The sequence below is a fragment of the Carassius auratus genome, chromosome 15, assembly GCF_003368295.1.
Source record: "Carassius auratus strain Wakin chromosome 15, ASM336829v1, whole genome shotgun sequence".
Taxonomy (NCBI): Eukaryota; Metazoa; Chordata; class Actinopteri; order Cypriniformes; family Cyprinidae; genus Carassius; species Carassius auratus.
The window spans coordinates 14,796,065-14,814,476 of record NC_039257.1 but is presented as its reverse complement, the minus strand read 5'-3'; the positions used below and the strand labels follow the sequence as shown (position 1 = coordinate 14,814,476).

At 45.8% G+C, this 18,412-nt stretch overlaps 26 non-coding genes across 26 annotated transcripts; all 26 read right to left on the bottom strand.

Moving 5' to 3' along the window:
- Positions 1–7,432: 7,432 nt before the first annotated feature.
- On the bottom strand, positions 7,433–7,506 carry trnai-aau (transfer RNA isoleucine (anticodon AAU)). The gene has a single exon. It is a non-coding gene; the product is annotated as a tRNA-Ile (tRNA).
- A 379-nt stretch (positions 7,507–7,885) lies between these two features.
- trnat-ugu (transfer RNA threonine (anticodon UGU)) lies at positions 7,886–7,959 on the bottom strand. The gene has a single exon. It is a non-coding gene; the product is annotated as a tRNA-Thr (tRNA).
- Positions 7,960–8,549: 590 nt separating this feature from the next.
- Positions 8,550–8,623, bottom strand: trnat-cgu (transfer RNA threonine (anticodon CGU)). Its single transcript has one exon. It is a non-coding gene; the product is annotated as a tRNA-Thr (tRNA).
- Positions 8,624–9,109: 486 nt separating this feature from the next.
- trnat-agu (transfer RNA threonine (anticodon AGU)) lies at positions 9,110–9,183 on the bottom strand. The gene has a single exon. It is a non-coding gene; the product is annotated as a tRNA-Thr (tRNA).
- A 375-nt stretch (positions 9,184–9,558) lies between these two features.
- Positions 9,559–9,632, bottom strand: trnat-ugu (transfer RNA threonine (anticodon UGU)). The gene has a single exon. It is a non-coding gene; the product is annotated as a tRNA-Thr (tRNA).
- A 500-nt stretch (positions 9,633–10,132) lies between these two features.
- Positions 10,133–10,206, bottom strand: trnat-cgu (transfer RNA threonine (anticodon CGU)). The gene has a single exon. It is a non-coding gene; the product is annotated as a tRNA-Thr (tRNA).
- Positions 10,207–10,692: 486 nt separating this feature from the next.
- trnat-agu (transfer RNA threonine (anticodon AGU)) lies at positions 10,693–10,766 on the bottom strand. The gene has a single exon. It is a non-coding gene; the product is annotated as a tRNA-Thr (tRNA).
- Positions 10,767–10,880: 114 nt separating this feature from the next.
- On the bottom strand, positions 10,881–10,970 carry trnar-ucu (transfer RNA arginine (anticodon UCU)). Its single transcript is given in 2 exon segments — positions 10,881–10,916; positions 10,934–10,970. It is a non-coding gene; the product is annotated as a tRNA-Arg (tRNA).
- A 179-nt stretch (positions 10,971–11,149) lies between these two features.
- Positions 11,150–11,223, bottom strand: trnat-ugu (transfer RNA threonine (anticodon UGU)). The gene has a single exon. It is a non-coding gene; the product is annotated as a tRNA-Thr (tRNA).
- A 506-nt stretch (positions 11,224–11,729) lies between these two features.
- trnat-cgu (transfer RNA threonine (anticodon CGU)) lies at positions 11,730–11,803 on the bottom strand. Its single transcript has one exon. It is a non-coding gene; the product is annotated as a tRNA-Thr (tRNA).
- Positions 11,804–12,289: 486 nt separating this feature from the next.
- trnat-agu (transfer RNA threonine (anticodon AGU)) lies at positions 12,290–12,363 on the bottom strand. The gene has a single exon. It is a non-coding gene; the product is annotated as a tRNA-Thr (tRNA).
- Positions 12,364–12,477: 114 nt separating this feature from the next.
- On the bottom strand, positions 12,478–12,567 carry trnar-ucu (transfer RNA arginine (anticodon UCU)). Its single transcript is given in 2 exon segments — positions 12,478–12,513; positions 12,531–12,567. It is a non-coding gene; the product is annotated as a tRNA-Arg (tRNA).
- Positions 12,568–12,746: 179 nt separating this feature from the next.
- On the bottom strand, positions 12,747–12,820 carry trnat-ugu (transfer RNA threonine (anticodon UGU)). Its single transcript has one exon. It is a non-coding gene; the product is annotated as a tRNA-Thr (tRNA).
- Positions 12,821–13,326: 506 nt separating this feature from the next.
- trnat-cgu (transfer RNA threonine (anticodon CGU)) lies at positions 13,327–13,400 on the bottom strand. The gene has a single exon. It is a non-coding gene; the product is annotated as a tRNA-Thr (tRNA).
- Positions 13,401–13,886: 486 nt separating this feature from the next.
- trnat-agu (transfer RNA threonine (anticodon AGU)) lies at positions 13,887–13,960 on the bottom strand. Its single transcript has one exon. It is a non-coding gene; the product is annotated as a tRNA-Thr (tRNA).
- A 114-nt stretch (positions 13,961–14,074) lies between these two features.
- On the bottom strand, positions 14,075–14,164 carry trnar-ucu (transfer RNA arginine (anticodon UCU)). Its single transcript is given in 2 exon segments — positions 14,075–14,110; positions 14,128–14,164. It is a non-coding gene; the product is annotated as a tRNA-Arg (tRNA).
- A 179-nt stretch (positions 14,165–14,343) lies between these two features.
- trnat-ugu (transfer RNA threonine (anticodon UGU)) lies at positions 14,344–14,417 on the bottom strand. Its single transcript has one exon. It is a non-coding gene; the product is annotated as a tRNA-Thr (tRNA).
- A 506-nt stretch (positions 14,418–14,923) lies between these two features.
- On the bottom strand, positions 14,924–14,997 carry trnat-cgu (transfer RNA threonine (anticodon CGU)). The gene has a single exon. It is a non-coding gene; the product is annotated as a tRNA-Thr (tRNA).
- A 486-nt stretch (positions 14,998–15,483) lies between these two features.
- On the bottom strand, positions 15,484–15,557 carry trnat-agu (transfer RNA threonine (anticodon AGU)). The gene has a single exon. It is a non-coding gene; the product is annotated as a tRNA-Thr (tRNA).
- A 114-nt stretch (positions 15,558–15,671) lies between these two features.
- Positions 15,672–15,761, bottom strand: trnar-ucu (transfer RNA arginine (anticodon UCU)). The gene is given in 2 exon segments: positions 15,672–15,707; positions 15,725–15,761. It is a non-coding gene; the product is annotated as a tRNA-Arg (tRNA).
- Positions 15,762–15,939: 178 nt separating this feature from the next.
- On the bottom strand, positions 15,940–16,013 carry trnat-ugu (transfer RNA threonine (anticodon UGU)). The gene has a single exon. It is a non-coding gene; the product is annotated as a tRNA-Thr (tRNA).
- Positions 16,014–16,707: 694 nt separating this feature from the next.
- trnat-agu (transfer RNA threonine (anticodon AGU)) lies at positions 16,708–16,781 on the bottom strand. The gene has a single exon. It is a non-coding gene; the product is annotated as a tRNA-Thr (tRNA).
- Positions 16,782–16,895: 114 nt separating this feature from the next.
- On the bottom strand, positions 16,896–16,985 carry trnar-ucu (transfer RNA arginine (anticodon UCU)). The gene is given in 2 exon segments: positions 16,896–16,931; positions 16,949–16,985. It is a non-coding gene; the product is annotated as a tRNA-Arg (tRNA).
- Positions 16,986–17,164: 179 nt separating this feature from the next.
- trnat-ugu (transfer RNA threonine (anticodon UGU)) lies at positions 17,165–17,235 on the bottom strand. The gene has a single exon. It is a non-coding gene; the product is annotated as a tRNA-Thr (tRNA).
- A 504-nt stretch (positions 17,236–17,739) lies between these two features.
- On the bottom strand, positions 17,740–17,811 carry trnat-cgu (transfer RNA threonine (anticodon CGU)). Its single transcript has one exon. It is a non-coding gene; the product is annotated as a tRNA-Thr (tRNA).
- A 484-nt stretch (positions 17,812–18,295) lies between these two features.
- trnat-agu (transfer RNA threonine (anticodon AGU)) lies at positions 18,296–18,369 on the bottom strand. Its single transcript has one exon. It is a non-coding gene; the product is annotated as a tRNA-Thr (tRNA).
- Positions 18,370–18,412: the final 43 nt, after the last annotated feature.

Below are 18,412 nucleotides of genomic sequence, written 5' to 3'. Positions count from 1 at the left end.
ACACTTTTACTCAAAACTCACTTTGAACCCCAATCGAGTGTTTATAATAACTTCCTTTTGCGATCACGGGTGGAATTTGGTCGTTTACTATTGTAAAAATATGCTATTTGTAGCCTTTTTCATAGCTGCACAAGTTAGCATTTCCGATGTACATTTTTTTTTTATATTTTATAAAATGCCCCAGATCTCAAGAAAATCTCATACCAAGCTTTTCTATCATAATCGCAGGTTTATTATTCGGATATTTCGTGTATACAGAGGTGTTTCAGTGTTGTTGTGAGCAGATATGAACCAGGAACTGTTCACGAACCATGTGACACGATCTGACGCTGTCCGGTTTTGGGACTGTCAGATTGACAAGCCAAAGGTCCAATCAGAGTATGTCTGGGTCACAGCTCGAGTACACGTAAGCAAACACACAGAGACGGCACTGGGAGAGGCTATTTATCATCAGATCACGTAAATCAGTGGAAAATGAATAGGAATGATGATTCTGTCTGAAGAAATATGAAGTAAACATCAGTAAATATATCCACATATCTCCGCGGATATGCATCTATGGTCTATAAATCCTTATTGATGCTGTTCAGTGAGTCTATGTGAACACAAATAAACCGCTGCAGACTTGACTGAATATTAATGAGTGGTGAATTTCTGTTCAAAATGGGGCATAATACGGATTTATTATTTTGCACTCCTGACATAAATTACTAAATAACTGTCACTGCAACAATATTTTATCAAAATATTGGTCAAATATCGAAGCTAGAGTCTTTAAACTTTCAATTGATGCACAGTTTTTCCAGATCAAGTAAGAGAGTGATGTTTAATGTGCTGTGAAAGTGAAACAATAATAAACTGGGGCCGTCTGCGATGTTTGCACGTAAAGGGGTTAAGCTTTATGCCACTTCTATCGTGAGAATGACTACTGCAGTTTATAGGTAGACAGCATTTTGAACACTGTGTTCTTCCCTCATGCAAAGAAGTCTAGCGCCTAATGCTTGTGCCGCGGATTCCCAAAATGATCACGCTCACTTCCATTAAGAGGGTCGGGGACCTCCAAGCATTTTCGGTAAGTGAAGAGTGCCTTGTGTTCGGGCAGGCCTACTCTCACGTTGTCCTGAGACCCCGGCCTGGATACGTGCCCAAGGTTCCCACCACTCCCTTCCGAGACCAGGTGGTGAACCTGCAAACGCTGCCCCTGGAGGAGGCAGACCCAGCCTTGGCGTTGCTGTGTCTCGTAAGAGCGCATTGCATATACGTGGACCGCACCCAGAGCTTTAGAAGCTCTGAGCAGTTCCTGGTCTGCTTTGGAGGTCAGCAGAAGGGGAAGGCTGTCTATAAGCAGAGGTTGGCCCACTGGATAGTGGATGCCATCACCTTGGCTTACCATTCCCAAGGCGAGCCGTGCCCCCTGGGGGTGAGGGCCCACTCTACACGGGTATGTTAAACCCACAAGCCAATTATTCATGCCGGCGCTAATGATGTTCGACTTCGCCAGTCGGAGATCACTATAAATAACATTAAAGAGGTGTGTGAACTTGCAAGCACGATGTCAGACACTGTAATATGCTCTGGTCCCCTCCCTGCTTACCGTGGTGATGAGATGCATAGCAGATTGTCATCACTCAATGGCTGAATGTGTTAAGTGGTGCCCACAGCATAACATAGGTTTTTATAGACAATTGGACGAGCTTTTGGGGCAGACCTGACCTGTTTAAAAGAGATGGTCTTCATCCCTCCCGGGGTGCAGCTGCTCTTCTCTCTAGAAATATGGCAAATAGTCTTAGAGTTCATACTTGACTCACTGGGGCCCAGGTCAGGAAGCAGACAGACTGGCTAAACCGACAGTCTGCTAGCTGCCTCCCATCACAGAGGTCAGCTAATTCTCAGCACATAGAGACTCTTTCACCTAGATATCACACTATAGAGACTGTGTCTGTTCCCCGAACTAGAAAATACAAAAAACGTCCAAACCAAGTTAAGATTAATAATTTAATTGAGGTTCAACAAATAAAAAACAAATGCAATATGGATAAACAAATGATAAAGCTTGGCTTATTGAATATCAGATCCCTTTCTACGAAAACACTTTTTGTAAATAATATGATAACTGATCATAATCTAGATGTGCTCTGTTTGACAGAAACCTGGCTAAAACCTGATGATTACATTATTTTAAATGAGTCCACCCCCCCAAGATTACTGTTATAAACACGAGCGGCGAGCCACGTCTAAAAGGCAAAGGTGGAGGTGTTGCTTCAATTTATAACAACGTTTTCAGGATTTCTCAGAGGGCAGGCTTCAAGTATAACTCGTTTGAAGTAATGGTGCTACATATAACATTATCCAGAGAAACAAATGTTAATGATAAATCCCCTGTTATGTTTGTACTGGCTACTGTATACAGGCCACCAGGGCACCATACAGACTTTATTAAAGAGTTTGGTGATTTTACAGCCGAGTTAGTTCTGGCTGCAGATAAAGTTTTAATAGTTGGTGATTTGAATATCCATGTCGATAATGAAAAAGATGCATTGGGATCAGCATTTATAGACATTATGAACTCTATTGGTGTTAGACAACATGTTTCAGGACTTACTCATTGTCGAAATCATACTCTAGATTTAATACTGTCACATGGAATTGATGTTGATAGTGTTGAAATTATGCAGCCAAGTGATGATATCTCAGATCCTTATTTAGTTCTGTGCAAACTTCATATAGCCAAAATTGTAAACTCTACTTCTTGTTACAAGTATCAAAGAACCATCACTTCTACCACAAAAGACTGCTTTTTAAGTTATCTTCCTGATATATCCAAATTCCTTAGCATATCCAAAACCTCAGAACGACTTGATGATTTAACAGAAACTATGGACTCTCTCTTTTCTAGCACTTTAAATACAGTTGCTCCTTTACGCTTAAGGAAGATAAGGAAAACAGTTTGACACCATGGTATAATGAGCATACTCGCACCCTAAAGAGAGCAGCACGAAAAATGGAGCGCAGCTGGAGGAAAACAAAACTAGAGGTATTTCGTATTGTTTGGCGGGAAAGTAACATATCCTACAGAAAAGCATTAAAAACTGCTAGATTTTAGAAGAAAACAAACATAACCCCAGGTATTTATTCAATACAGTGGCTAAATTAACGAAAAATAAAGCCTCAACAAGTGTTGACATTTCCCAACACCGCAGCAGTAATGACTTTATGAACTACTTCTAAAATCGATAATATTAGAGATAAAATTGCAACCATTTAGCCGTCAGCTACAGTATCGCATCAGACAGTGCACTATAGAGCCCCTGAGGAACAGTTCCACTCATTCTCTACCATAGGAGAGGAAGAATTGTATAAACTTGTTAAATCATCTAAACCAACAACATGTATGTTAGACCCTATACCATCGAAGTTCCTAAAAGAGGTGCTTCCAGAAGTCATAGGTCCTCTTTTGACTATTATTAATTCCTCATTGTCATTAGGATATGTCCCCAAAACCTTCAAACTGGCTGTTATTAAGCCTCTCATCAAAAAAACACAACTTGACCCCAAAGAACTAGTTAATTATAGACCAATCTCGAATCTTCCTTTTCTGTCCAAGATACTAGAAAAGGTGGTATCCTCACAATTATATTCCTTCTTAGAGAAAAATGGTATATGTGAGGATTTCCAGTCAGGATTTAGACCATATCATTGTATTGAGACTGCTCTCCTTAGAGTTACAAATGATCTGCTCTTATCATCTGATCGTGGGTGTATCTCTCTATTAGTTTTATTGGATCTTAGTGCTGCGTTTGACACCATTGACCACAGCATTCTTTTGCATAGACTTGAACACTTTGTTGGCATCAGTGGAAGTGCATTAGCATGGTTTAAATCTTACTTATATGACCGCCATCAGTTCGTAGCAGTGAATGAAGATGTATCATATTGATCACAAGTGCAGTATGGAGTACCTCAAGGCTCAGTACTAGGGCCGCTACTCTTCACGCTTTATATGTTACCCTTGGGAGATATCATCAGGAAACATGGTGTTAGCTTTCACTGTTATGCTAATGATACTCAGCTCTATATTTCTTCGCGGCCTGGTGAAACACACCAATTTGAAAAACTAATGGAATGCATAGTCGATATATAAAAAATTGGATGACGAGTAATTTCTTACTGCTAAATTCAGAAAAAACAGAGGTGTTAATTATAGGACCTAAAAACTCTGCTTGTAATAACCTAGAACACTGTCTAAGACTTAATGGTTGCTCTGTCAATTCTTCGTCATCAGTTAGGAACCTAGGTGTGCTATTTGATCGCAATCTTTCCTTAGAAAGCCACGTTTCTAGCATTTGTAAAACTGCATTTTTCCATCTCAAAAATATATCTAAATTACGGCCTATGCTCTCAATGTCAAATGCAGAAATGTTAATCCATGCATTTATGACTTCGAGGTTAGATTATTGTAATGCTTTATTGGGTGGTTGTTCTGCACGCTTAGTAAACAAACTACAGCTAGTCCAAAATGCAGTAGCAAGAGTTCTTACTAGAACCAGGAAGTATGACCATATTAGCCCGGTCCTGTCATCGCTGCACTGGGTCCCTATCAAACATCGTATAGATTTTAAAATATTGCTTATTACTTATAAAGTCCTGAATGGTTTAGCACCTCAGTATTTGAATGAGCTCCTTTTACATTATACTCCTCTACGTCCGCTACGTTCTCAAAACTCAGGCAATTTGATAATACCTAGAATATCAAAATCAACTGCGGGCGGCAGATCCTTTTCCTATCTGGCGCCTAAACTCTGGAATAACCTATCTAACATTGTTCGGGAGGCAGACACACTCTTGCAGTTTAAATCTAGATTAAAACCCCATCTCTTTAACCTGGCATACACATAACATACTAATATGCTTTTAATATCCAAATCCGTTAAAGGATTTTTAGGCTGCATTAATTAGGTAAACCGGAACCGGAAACACTTCACATAACATATACCTTCTACATCATTAGAAGAATGGCATCTACGCTAATATTTGTCTGTTTCTCTCTTGTTCCGAGCTCACCGTGGCCACCAGATCCAGTCTGTATCCAGATCAGAGGGTCACTGCAGTTGCCCGGATCCAGTACGTATCCAGACCAGATGGTGGATCAGCACCTAGAAAGGACCTCTTCTGCCCTGAAAGACAGCAGAGACCAGGACAACTAGAGCCCCAGATACAGATCCCCTGTAAAGACCTTGTCTCAGAGGACCACCAGGACAAGACCACAGGAAACAGATGATTCTTCTGCACAATCTGACTTTGCTGCAGCCTGGAATTGAACTACTGGTTTCGTCTGGTCAGAGGAGAACTAGCCCCCCAACTGAGCCTGGTTTCTCCCAAGGTTTTTTTCTCCATTCTGTCACCGATGGAGTTTCGGTTCCTTGCCGCTGTCACTCTGGCTTGCTTAGTAGGGGACACTTCATCTAATGCGATATCATTGACTTGATTGCAAATAAATGCACAGACACTATTTAAACTGAACAGGGATGACATAACTGAATTCAATGATGAACTGCCTTTAACTATCATTTTGCATTATTGACACAATGTTTTCCAAATGAATGTTGTTCAGTGCTTTGATGCAATGTATTTTGTTTAAAGCACTATATAAATAAAGGTGATTGATTGATTGATTGGCGTTTTCACTTAAATTAAGAGATGACTGGCCTCCCAAGTGAGACCCCATATGTCGTTGACATAACGTCTCCGTTCCCTCCATCAGGGAACGAGGGTTACGTACGTAACCAAGACGTTTTTTAATCAGCGGTTAATTCCATCAGGTGCGTGATTTCACACAGAGCAGCTGTTACTACACAGTTAACAACGGCTCTGTGTAGTAACAGCTGCTCTATGTGAAATCACGCACCTGATGGAATTAACCGCTGATTAGAGAACCGGCTTTACTGACGAGATGCGCATTAACGATGGAGCACCACTACTAACCAGGTACATGCTTTGCTCTGAAACAAATGTTTACAGTTTTTTTTTACAATCGCAATGACAAATTGTTTTTAATGCATCAACACACCTACAAAACACAATTGACAAAACAATTTATTCTATGCTCAAAATCACACATTGTAAACTAAACTTCAACGCACATTTTCAAATTACAATAATACACTAACACGATACACTACATCTACCAAAACACTGCAAACATGTCTGAAAATAAAATTATCAAGACAGGAACATTTGGTCAATCATAGCACAATATAACAATAAAAAAAAACAAAAAAAACAAAACACTAACATCAAATGGAATTACGCACACTACATTATTGAATGTATCAGGTCTGACCTTATACAATAGACAGTATATTGCATTGGTCATAGATTGTGTTTTACACTACAGTTTCTTTTTCTTTTGGGGTTTAGTAAATGCATGTACTTTGTACTTTGCTCAGATTCAGTGCAGAATTTGAATGACCCATCTCAGAGTAGCTTTATAGAATGAATTGTCATTTAGCTGACATTTATTTATAATTTGTCATTATGTAAAAATACTAAATATACATAAAAATAAGCAGGAAAAGCCACAGAATAATAAAATAAATCAATAGATGTGATATCTTCTGGTTTGGCCACATTTTCTCATCAGGGGGAAGGCAAGAAATGTTTACAGTTTTTTTTTCAATTGTAAACAAGCGTTTCCCAATACTTAAAGTACTTTTTCTTCACACTTAACACAGCAGCACAATTACATCACACTTAGCCAAATTGTTATATTTTGTTAAATATTTAACAAAACCATATTTTGTTAAATAAATACAAACTCTACATTTCAAAATGCTAAATACCTACATATACTAACTCTATCAAAACACAGCAAACACAATTCAAAATAGAGTCATTCGGACAACTGTTCTATTCATTCTTGGCAACTGTCTAAAACTGAATGAATCATTAGTTTATAGAATGTACAATATAAAAATTCTCCTCTATGCAGAAATTCAATTGGAACCTTGATTGAAATTGCTCTCCAGTGGGTGGGGGTTGGATGTGGATGGTAGCTGATGACAGTGATCAACAACAATTACAAAGATACATGGCCTTTGGTTACTATGCAAGCTTGTTTCCGTCACAAAATAAAAAAGTAAAAATGGTAATTGTGAACTTTTTATCTTACAATTTGCACTTCTATTCTTGGAATTGTGAGTTTACAGGCTTGTGTCAGCCTAAACACAGTATCACATGTTTGCAATGCAAGCTCTTTGACCAGCTGACCCACTGTGCCCTGCTGCATTACTGAGTTGACTCGGGCCAGCATCCATTAGCAGCAGCTGAGGGGTGGTTCACAAATTAAATCGCATGCTGATCAGGCACTCTTCTGCACCCCCAATTAGTGGATAGCAAAATCACACAGCCCAAGTTGGCACTTGATAACCAGCTTAGGCACTGCTGTGATTTGAACCCAGGATCTCTTGTTTATTAGACAGGCGCTTTAACCAACTAAGCCACGGCACCAACTTTCACATACCTTGTAAGGAAGTGAGACTTAGAGGATTAAAACTAAGTAGGGCTGGCAGGCTATCATGTGTTTGTTGCCAAGCGCCATTAGCAGAATGCCGAAAGGAATGACTCTGGTGAGAATCGAACCCACAACCTTTGAATGGCCTCATCTGACCGTCTAGAATTCCAATGCGCCATCCATTGCGCCACAGAGCCATGTGAGGAGCTTTTTTTCCTGGCTGTGCCAGTGCGTTGAATTGAGTTCAGGCATTTTGGGAGCGGGAAGGACAAGATATGTGGGTGTCTCTGCAATTGGTATGTGGTTGGAAAAGCGGAGTATCTGTAAGGGCTTCCTTTCCCAGAAAGAACCCACATAGCAGAGCCACCTGTTAAAAGGCACCGCTGGGAATCGAACCCAGGATCGCCTGTTTACAAGACAAGCGCTTTGACCAGCTAAGCCACGGCGCCCTGCTGCATCGTTGACTTGGGTCAGAATTGTTCGGCAGCAGCTGAGGGGTGGTTGGCAAATGAAATCGCATGTTGCTCTGACGCTCCTCTTTACCGCATGATTGCGCAAAGCAAAACCATACAACCCAAGGTGGTGTTTGATTAACAGCAAAGACAGTGCTGGGATTTGAATTCAGTATGTCCTATTTACTACACAAGCTTTAAGCAACTAAGCCACGGCGCCAACCTGAACACACTCTCTCAGGGAGGGGCACTTAGAGGATTAAAGCATCCAGATAAGAGGCCAACGGCCAGGCTCTGCACAGCCTAAAAGAGTGTTTTTGACAACTGATTCGGGGGTGGCCAGCTAGCCTCTGGGTTTGTTGGCCAAGTGCCATTAATTAACCTTTGAATGGCCTCATCTGGCAGTCTAGAAGTCCAATTTGCTGTCTATTGTACCACAGAGCCTGTCAGCAAGTGTTGACTTGTGCAAAAGATCGTCAGCATTATCAGGATCTGGTTTGGAAATGCAATCGCCTGCTGCCTTTGCTATCCCTGTTTGCAGTCCGATCTCAGAAAAGCACGCGCTTGAGGCACACAGGGGACGCTAAAGGCACCGCTGGGATTTGAACCCAGGATCTCCTGTTTACGAGACAGACGCTTTAACCAACTAAGCCACGGCGCCAAGCCTAGCCCTTCAGCTCTGGGAGGGTGACCTAGTTGATCAAAACATCCAGCGGTGAGGACAAAGGTCCACGTGCTGGTCAGCTTATGAGATTTTTCACAACTTTCTGTTGCCAGAGGGCATAAGCGTGCAATTTAATGATAAACAAAAGGCAAGAAGTCACCAATCTGTTTTGACTCGAACCCACAAACATTATATGTCCTCACACCGGAGACTAAAAGCCCAATGCGCTACACTCTGCCCCACGAGTAGTAGCTCCTTCCAGGCTTGCAGCAGTCCTAAACCAAGGATCACCTGTTTGCAAGGCAAGCTCTTTGACCAGCTGAGCCATGCTGCATCGCTGAGATGACTCTGGCCAGCATTGTTCGGCAGCATCTGAGGGGTGGTTCGCAAATTAAATTGCATGCTGCTCTGGCCCTCCTGTGCACCCCCTTTTTTACGGAGAGCAAAACCTCACAGCCCAAGGCGTCACTTGATCACCAGCATAGGCACCGCTAGGATTCGAACCCAGGATCTCCTGTTTACTAGACAGGCGCTTTAACCAACTAAGCCACGGCGCCAACTTGCACGTAGCTGCCAAGAAAGTGAGATTTCGAGTTTTATAAGTCTGGAGGGGTGGCCAGAGAGCGTATGTGTTTGTTGGTCAAGCGCCATTAACAGAAAGCCAATAGCAACGACTCTGGTGGGACTCGAACCCACAACCTTTGAATGGCCTCATCTGGCAGTCTAGAAGTCCAATGCGCTATCCATTGCGCCACGTGTGGAGTTTTTTTTTCCTGGCTGTTCCAGTGCGTTGAATTGAGTTCAGGTATTTGGGGAGCGGGAAGGACAAGATATGTGGGCCTCTCTGCAATTGGTATGTGGTTGGAAAAGCGGAGTATCTGTAAGGGCTTCCTTTCCCAGAAAGAACCCACAGAGCAGAGCCACCTGTTAAAAGGCACCGCTGGGAATCGAACCCAGGATCTCTTGTTTACAAGACAAGCGCTTTGACCAGCTAAGCCACGGCGCCCTGCTGCGTTGTTGACTTGGGTCAGAATTGTTCGGCAGCAGCTGAGGGGTGGTTGGCAAATGAAATCGCATGTTGCTCTGACGCTCCTCTGTACCGCATGATTGCGCAAAGCAAAACCATACAACCCAAGGTGGTGTTTGATAACCAGCAAAGACAGTGCTGAGATTTGAATTCAGTATGTCCTATTTAATACACAAGCTTTAACCAACTAAGCCACGGCGCCAACCTGCACACACTCTCTCAGGGAGGGGCACTTAGAGGATTAAAGCATCCAGATAAGAGGCCAACGGCCAGGCTCTGCACAGCAATGGCCTCATCTGGCCGTCTAGAAGTCCAGTTTGCTATCTATTGTACCACAGAGCCTGTCAGCAAGTGTTGACCTGTTCAAAAGAGCGTCAGCATTATCAGGATCTGGTTTGGTATCGCCTGCTGCCTTTGCTATCCCTGTTTGCAGTCCGATCTCAGAAAAGCACATGCTTGAGGCACACAGGGGACGCTAAAGGCACCGCTGGGATTTGAACCCAGGATCTCCTGTTTACGAGACAGACGCTTTAACCAACTAAGCCACGGCGCCAAGCAGAGCCCTACAGCTCTGGGAGGGTGAGTAAGTTGATCAAAACATCCAGCGGTGAGGACAAAGGTCCACGTGCTGGTCAGCTTATGAGATTTTTCACAACTTTCTGTTGCCAGAGGGCATAAGCGTGCAATTTAATGATAAACGAAAGGCAAGAAGTCACCAATCTGTTTTGACTCAAACCCACAAACTTTAAATGGCCTCACACCGGAGACTAATAGCCCAATGCGCTACACTCTGCGCCACGTGCAGCAGCTCCTTCCAGGCTTGCAGCAGTCCTAAACCAAGGATCACCTGTTTGCAAGGCAAGCTCTTTGACCAGCTGAGCCATGCTGCATCGCTGAGATGACTCTGGCCAGTATTGTTCGGCAGCATCTGAGGGGTGGTTCGCAAATTAAATTGCATGCTGCTCTGGCACTCCTCTGCACCCCCTTTTTTACGGAGAGCAAAACCTCACAGCCCAAGGCGTCACTTGATCACCAGCAAAGGCACCGCTGGGATTCGAACCCAGGATCTCCTGTTTACTAGACAGGCGCTTTAACCAACTAAGCCACGGCGCCAACTTGCATGTACCTGCCAAGAAAGTGAGATTTAGAGTTTTAGAAGTCCGGAGGGGTGGCCAGAGAGCATATGTGTTTGTTGGCCAAGCGCCATTAACAGAAAGCCAAAAGCAACGATTCTGGTGGGACTCGAACCCACAACCTTTGAATGGCCTCATCTGGCAGTCTAGAAGTCCAATGCGCTATCCATTGCGCCACAGAGCCACGTGTGGAGTTTTTTTTTCCTGGCTGTTCCAGTGCGTTGAATTGAGTTCAGGTATTTGGGGAGCGGGAAGGACAAGATATGTGGGCCTCTCTGCAATTGGTATGTGGTTGGAAAAGCGGAGTATCTGTAAGGGCTTCCTTTCCCAGAAAGAACCCACAGAGCAGAGCCACCTGTTAAAAGGCACCGCTGGGAATCGAACCCAGGATCTCCTGTTTACAAGACAAGCGCTTTGACCAGCTAAGCCACGGCGCCCTGCTGCGTTGTTGACTTGGGTCAGAATTGTTCGGCAGCAGCTGAGGGGTGGTTGGCAAATGAAAATGCATGTTGCTGTGACGCTCCTCTGTACCGCATGATTGCGCAAAGCAAAACCATACAACCCAAGGTGGTGTTTGATAACCAGCAAAGACAGTGCTGAGATTTGAATTCAGTATGTCCTATTTACTACACAAGCTTTAACCAACTAAGCCACGGCGCCAACCTGCACACACTCTCTCAGGGAGGGGCACTTAGAGGATTAAAGCATCCAGATAAGAGGCCAACGGCCAGGCTCTGCACAGCAATGGCCTCATCTGGCCGTCTAGAAGTCCAGTTTGCTATCTATTGTACCACAGAGCCTGTCAGCAAGTGTTGACCTGTTCAAAAGAGCGTCAGCATTATCAGGATCTGGTTTGGAAATGCAATCGCCTGCTGCCTTTGCTATCCCTGTTTGCAGTCCGATCTCAGAAAAGCACATGCTTGAGGCACACAGGGGACGCTAAAGGCACCGCTGGGATTTGAACCCAGGATCTCCTGTTTACGAGACAGACGCTTTAACCAACTAAGCCACGGCGCCAAGCAGAGCCCTACAGCTCTGGGAGGGTGAGTAAGTTGATCAAAACATCCAGCAGTGAGGACAAAGGTCCACGTGCTGGTCGGCTTATGAGATTTTTCACAACTTTCTGTTGCCAGAGGGCATAAGCGTGCAATTTAATGATAAACGAAAGGCAAGAAGTCACCAATCTGTTTTGACTCAAACCCACAAACTTTAAATGGCCTCACACCGGAGACTAATAGCCCAATGCGCTACACTCTGCGCCACGTGCAGCAGCTCCTTCCAGGCTTGCAGCAGTCCTAAACCAAGGATCACCTGTTTGCAAGGCAAGCTCTTTGACCAGCTGAGCCATGCTGCATCGCTGAGATGACTCTGGCCAGTATTGTTCGGCAGCATCTGAGGGGTGGTTCGCAAATTAAATTGCATGCTGCTCTGGCACTCGTCTGCACCCCCTTTTTTACGGAGAGCAAAACCTCACAGCCCAAGGCGTCACTTGATCACCAGCCAAGGCACCACTGGGATTCGAACCCAGGATCTCCTGTTTACTAGACAGGCACTTTAACCAACTAAGCCACGGCACCAACTTGCATGTACCTGCCAAGAAAGTGAGATTTAGAGTTTTATAAGTCCGGAGGGGTGGCCAAAGAGCATATGTGTTTGTTGGCCAAGTGCCATTAACAGAAAGCCAAAAGCAACGACTCTGGTGGGACTCGAACCCACAACCTTTGAATGGCCTCATCTGGCAGTCTAGAAGTCCAATGCGCTATCCATTGCGCCACAGAGCCACGTGTGGAGTTTTTTTTTCCTGGCTGTTCCAGTGCGTTGAATTGAGTTCAGGTATTTGGGGAGCGGGAAGGACAAGATATGTGGGCCTCTCTGCAATTGGTATGTGGTTGGAAAAGCGGAGTATCTGTAAGGGCTTCCTTTCCCAGAAAGAACCCACAGAGCAGAGCCACCTGTTAAAAGGCACCGCTGGGAATCGAACCCAGGATCTCCTGTTTACAAGACAAGCGCTTTGACCAGCTAAGCCACGGCGCCATGCTCCGTTGTTGACTTGGGTCAGAATTGTTCGGAAGCAGCTGAGGGGTGGTTGGCAAATGAAATCGCATGTTGCTCTGACGCTCCTCTGTACCGCATGATTGCGCAAAGCAAAACCATACAACCCAAGGTGGTGTTTGATAACCAGCAAAGACAGTGCTGAGATTTGAATTCAGTATGTCCTATTTACTACACAAGCTTTAACCAACTAAGCCACGGCGCCAACCTGCACACACTCTCTCAGGGAGGGGCACTTAGAGGATTAAAGCATCCAGATAAGAGGCCAACGGCCAGGCTCTGCACAGCAATGGCCTCATCTGGCCGTCTAGAAGTCCAGTTTGCTATCTATTGTACCACAGAGCCTGTCAGCAAGTGTTGACCTGTTCAAAAGAGCGTCAGCATTATCAGGATCTGGTTTGGAAATGCAATCGCCTGCTGCCTTTGCTATCCCTGTTTGCAGTCCGATCTCAGAAAAGCACATGCTTGAGGCACACAGGGGACGCTAAAGGCACCGCTGGGATTTGAACCCAGGATCTCCTGTTTACGAGACAGACGCTTTAACCAACTAAGCCACGGCGCCAAGCAGAGCCCTACAGCTCTGGGAGGGTGAGTAAGTTGATCAAAACATCCAGCGGTGAGGACAAAGGTCCACGTGCTGGTCAGCTTATGAGATTTTTCACAACTTTCTGTTGCCAGAGGGCATAAGCGTGCAATTTAATGATAAACGAAAGGCAAGAAGTCACCAATCTGTTTTGACTCAAACCCACAAACTTTAAATGGCCTCACACCGGAGACTAATAGCCCAATGCGCTACACTCTGCGCCACGTGCAGCAGCTCCTTCCAGGCTTGCAGCAGTCCTAAACCAAGGATCACCTGTTTGCAAGGCAAGCTCTTTGACCAGCTGAGCCATGCTGCATCGCTGAGATGACTCTGGCCAGTATTGTTCGGCAGCATCTGAGGGGTGGTTCGCAAATTAAATTGCATGCTGCTCTGGCACTCCTCTGCACCCCCTTTTTTACGGAGAGCAAAACCTCACAGCCCAAGGCGTCACTTGATCACCAGCAAAGGCACCGCTGGAATTCGAACCCAGGATCTCCTGTTTACTAGACAGGCGCTTTAACCAACTAAGCCACGGCGCCAACATGCATGTACCTGCCAAGAATGTGAGATTTAGAGTTTTATAAGTCCGGAGGGGTGGCCAGAGAGCATATGTGTTTGTTGGCCAAGCGCCATTAACAGAACGCCAAAAGCAACGACTCTGGTGGGACTCGAACCCACAACCTTTGAATGGCCTCATCTGGCAGTCTAGAAGTCCAATGCGCTATCCATTGCGCCAGAGAGCCACGTGTGGAGTTTTTTTTTCCTGGCTGTTCCAGTGCGTTGAATTGAGTTCAGGTATTTGGGGAGCGGGAAGGACAAGATATGTGGGCCTCTCTGCAATTGGTATGTGGTTGGAAAAGCGGAGTATCTGTAAGGGCTTCCTTTCCCAGAAAGAACCCACAGAGCAGAGCCACCTGTTAAAAGGCACCGCTGGGAATCGAACCCAGGATCTCCTGTTTACAAGACAAGCGCTTTGACCAGCTAAGCCACGGCGCCCTGCTGCGTTGTTGACTTGGGTCAGAATTGTTCGGCAGCAGCTGAGGGGTGGTTGGCAAATGAAATCGCATGTTGCTCTGACGCTCCTCTGTACCGCATGATTGCGCAAAGGAAAACCATACAACCCAAGGTGGTGTTTGATAACCAGCAAAGACAGTGCTGAGATTTGAATTCAGTATGTCCTATTTACTACACAAGCTTTAACCAACTAAGCCACGGCGCCAACCTGCACACACTCTCTCAGGGAGGGGCACTTAGAGGATTAAAGCATCCAGATAAGAGGCCAATGGCCAGGCTCTGCACAGCAATGGCCTCATCTGGCCGTCTAGAAGTCCAGTTTGCTATCTATTGTACCACAGAGCCTGTCAGCAAGTGTTGACCTGTTCAAAAGAGCGTCAGCATTATCAGGATCTGGTTTGGAAATGCAATGGCCTGCTGCCTTTGCTATCCCTGTTTGCAGTCCGATCTCAGAAAAGCACATGCTTGAGGCACACAGGGGACGCTAAAGGCACCGCTGGGATTTGAACCCAGGATCTCCTGTTTACGAGACAGACGCTTTAACCAACTAAGCCAAGGAGCCAAGTAGAGCCCTACAGCTCTGGGAGGGTGAGTAAGTTGATCAAAACATCCAGCGGTGAGGACAAAGGTACACGTGCTGGTCAGCTTATGAGATTTTTCACAACTTTCTGTTGCCAGAGGGCATAAGCGTGCAATTTAATGATAAACGAAAGGCAAGAAGTCACCAATCTGTTTTGACTCAAACCCACAAACTTTAAATGGCCTCACACCGGAGACTAATAGCCCAATGCGCTACACTCTGCGCCACGTGCAGCAGCTCCTTCGAGGCTTGCAGCAGTCCTAAACCAAGGATCACCTGTTTGCAAGGCAAGCTCTTTGACCAGCTGAGCCATGCTGCATCGCTGAGATGACTCTGGCCAGTATTGTTCGGCAGCATCTGAGGGGTGGTTCGCAAATTAAATTGCATGCTGCTCTGGCACTCCTCTGCACCCCCTTTTTTACGGAGAGCAAAACCTCACAGCCCAAGGCGTCACTTGATCACCAGCAAAGGCACCGCTGGGATTCGAACCCAGGATCTCCTGTTTACTAGACAGGCGCTTTAACCAACTAAGCCACGGCGCCAACTTGCATGTACCTGCCAAGAAAGTGAGATTTAGAGTTTTAGAAGTCCGGAGGGGTGGCCAGAGAGCATATGTGTTTGTTGGCCAAGCACCATTAACAGACAGCCAAAAGCAACGATTCTGGTGGGACTCGAACCCACAACCTTTGAATGGCCTCATCTGGCAGTCTAGAAGTCCAATGCGCTATCCATTGCGCCACAGAGCCACGTGTGGAGTTTTTTTTTCCTGGCTGTTCCAGTGCGTTGAATTGAGTTCAGGTATTTGGGGAGCGGGAAGGACAAGATATGTGGGCCTCTCTGCAATTGGTATGTGGTTGGAAAGCGGAGTATCTGTAAGGGCTTCCTTTCCCAGAAAGAACCCACAGAGCAGAGCCACCTGTTAAAAGGCACCGCTGGGAATCGAACCCAGGATCTCCTGTTTACAAGACAAGCGCTTTGACCAGCTAAGCCACGGCGCCCTGCTGCGTTGTTGACTTGGGTCAGAATTGTTCGGCAGCAGCTGAGGGTGGTTGGCAAATGAAATCGCATGTTGCTCTGACGCTCCTCTGTACCGCATGATTGCGCAAAGCAAAACCATACAACCCAAGGTGGTGTTTGATAACCAGCAAAGACAGTGCTGAGATTTGAATTCAGTATGTCCTATTACTACACAAGCTTTAACCAACTAAGCCACGGCGCCAACCTGCACACACTCTCTCAGGGAGGGGCACTTAGAGGATTAAAGCATCCAGATAAGAGGCCAACGGCCAGGCTCTGCACAGCAATGGCCTCATCTGGCCGTCTAGAAGTCCAGTTTGCTATCTATTGTACCACAGAGCCTGTCAGCAAGTGTTGACCTGTTCAAAAGAGCGTCAGCATTATCAGGATCTGGTTTGGAAATGCAATCGCCTGCTGCCTTTGCTATCCCTGTTTGCAGTCCGATCTCAGATCTCATCTGCAGCAGTCCTAAACCAAGGATCACCTGTTGCAAGGCAAGCTCTTCTGACCAGCTGAGCCATGCTGCATCGCTGAGATGACTCTGGCCAGTATTGTTCGGCAGCATCTGAGGGGTGGTTCGCAAATTAAATTGCATGCTGCTCTGGCACTCCTCTGCACCCCCTTTTTACGGAGAGCAAAACCTCACAGCCCAAGGCGTCACTTGATCACCAGCCAAGGCACCGCTGGGATTCGAACCCAGGATCTCCTGTTTACTAGACAGGCGCTTTAACCAACTAAGCCACGGCACCAACTTGCATGTATCTGCCAAGAAAGTGAGATTTAGAGTTTTATAAGTCCGGAAGGGGTGGCCAGAGAGCATATGTGTTTGTGGCCAAGCGCCATTAACAGAAAGCCAAAAGCAACGACTCTGGTGGGACTCGAACCCACAACCTTTGAATGGCCTCATCTGGCAGTCTAGAAGTCCAATGCGCTATCCATTGCGCCACAGAGCCACGTGTGGAGTTTTTTTTTCCTGGCTGTTCCAGTGCGTTGAATTGAGTTCAGGTATTTGGGGAGCGGGAAGGACAAGATATGTGGGCCTCTCTGCAATTGGTATGTGGTTGGAAAAGCGGAGTATCTGTAAGGGCTTCCTTTCCCAGAAAGAACCCACAGAGCAGAGCCACCTGTTAAAAGGCACCGCTGGAATCGAACCCAGGATCTCCTGTTTACAAGACAAGCGCTTGACCACTAAGCCACGGCGCCATGCTCCGTTGTTGACTTGGGTCAGAATTGTTCGAAGCAGCTGAGGGGTGGTTGGCAAATGAAATCGCATGTTGCTCTGACGCTCCTCTGTACCGCATGATTGCGCAAAGCAAAACCATACAACCCAGGTGGTGTTTGATAACCAGCAAAGACAGTGCTGAGAATTTGAATTCAGTATGTCCTATTTACTACACAAGCTTTAACCAACTAAGCCACGGCGCCAACCTGCACACACTCTCTCAGGGAGGGGCACTAGAGGATTAAAGCATCCAGATAAGAGGCCAACGGCCAGGCTCTGCACAGCAATGGCCTCATCTGGCCGTCTAGAAGTCCAGTTTGCTATCTATTGTACCACAGAGCCTGTCAGCAAGTGTTGACCTGTTCAAAAAGAGCGTCAGCATTATCAGGATCTGGTTTGGAAATGCGAATCGCCTGCTGCCTTTGCTATCCCTGTTGCAGTCCGATCTCAGAAAAGCACATGCTTGAGGCACACAGGGACGCTAAAGCACCGCTGGGATTTGAACCCAGGATCTCCTGTTTACGAGACAGACGCTTAACCAACTAAGCCACCGGCGCCAAGCAGAGCCCTACAGCTCTGGGAGGGTGAGTAAGTTGATCAAAACATCCAGCGTGAGGACAAAGGTCACGTGCTGTCAGCTTATGAGATTTTTCACAACTTTCTGTTGCCAGAGGGCATAAGCGTGCAATTTAATGATAAACGAAAGGCAAGAAGTCACCAATCTGTTTTGACTCAAACCCACAAACTTTAAATGGCCTCACACCGGAGACTAATAGCCCAATGCGCTACACTCTGCGCCACGTGCAGCAGCTCCTTCCAGGCTTGCAGCAGTCCTAAACCAAGGATCACCTGTTTGCAAGGCAAGCTCTTTGACCAGCTGAGCCATGCTGCATCGCTGAGATGACTCTGGCCAGTATTGTTCGGCAGCATCTGAGGGGTGGTTCGCAAATTAAATTGCATGCTGCTCTGGCACTCCTCTGCACCCCCTTTTTTACGGAGAGCAAAACCTCACAGCCCAAGGCGTCACTTGATCACCAGCAAAGGCACCGCTGGGATTCGAACCCAGGATCTCCTGTTTACTAGACAGGCGCTTTAACCAACTAAGCCACGGCGCCAACTTGCATGTACCTGCCAAGAAAGTGGAGATTTAGAGTTTTA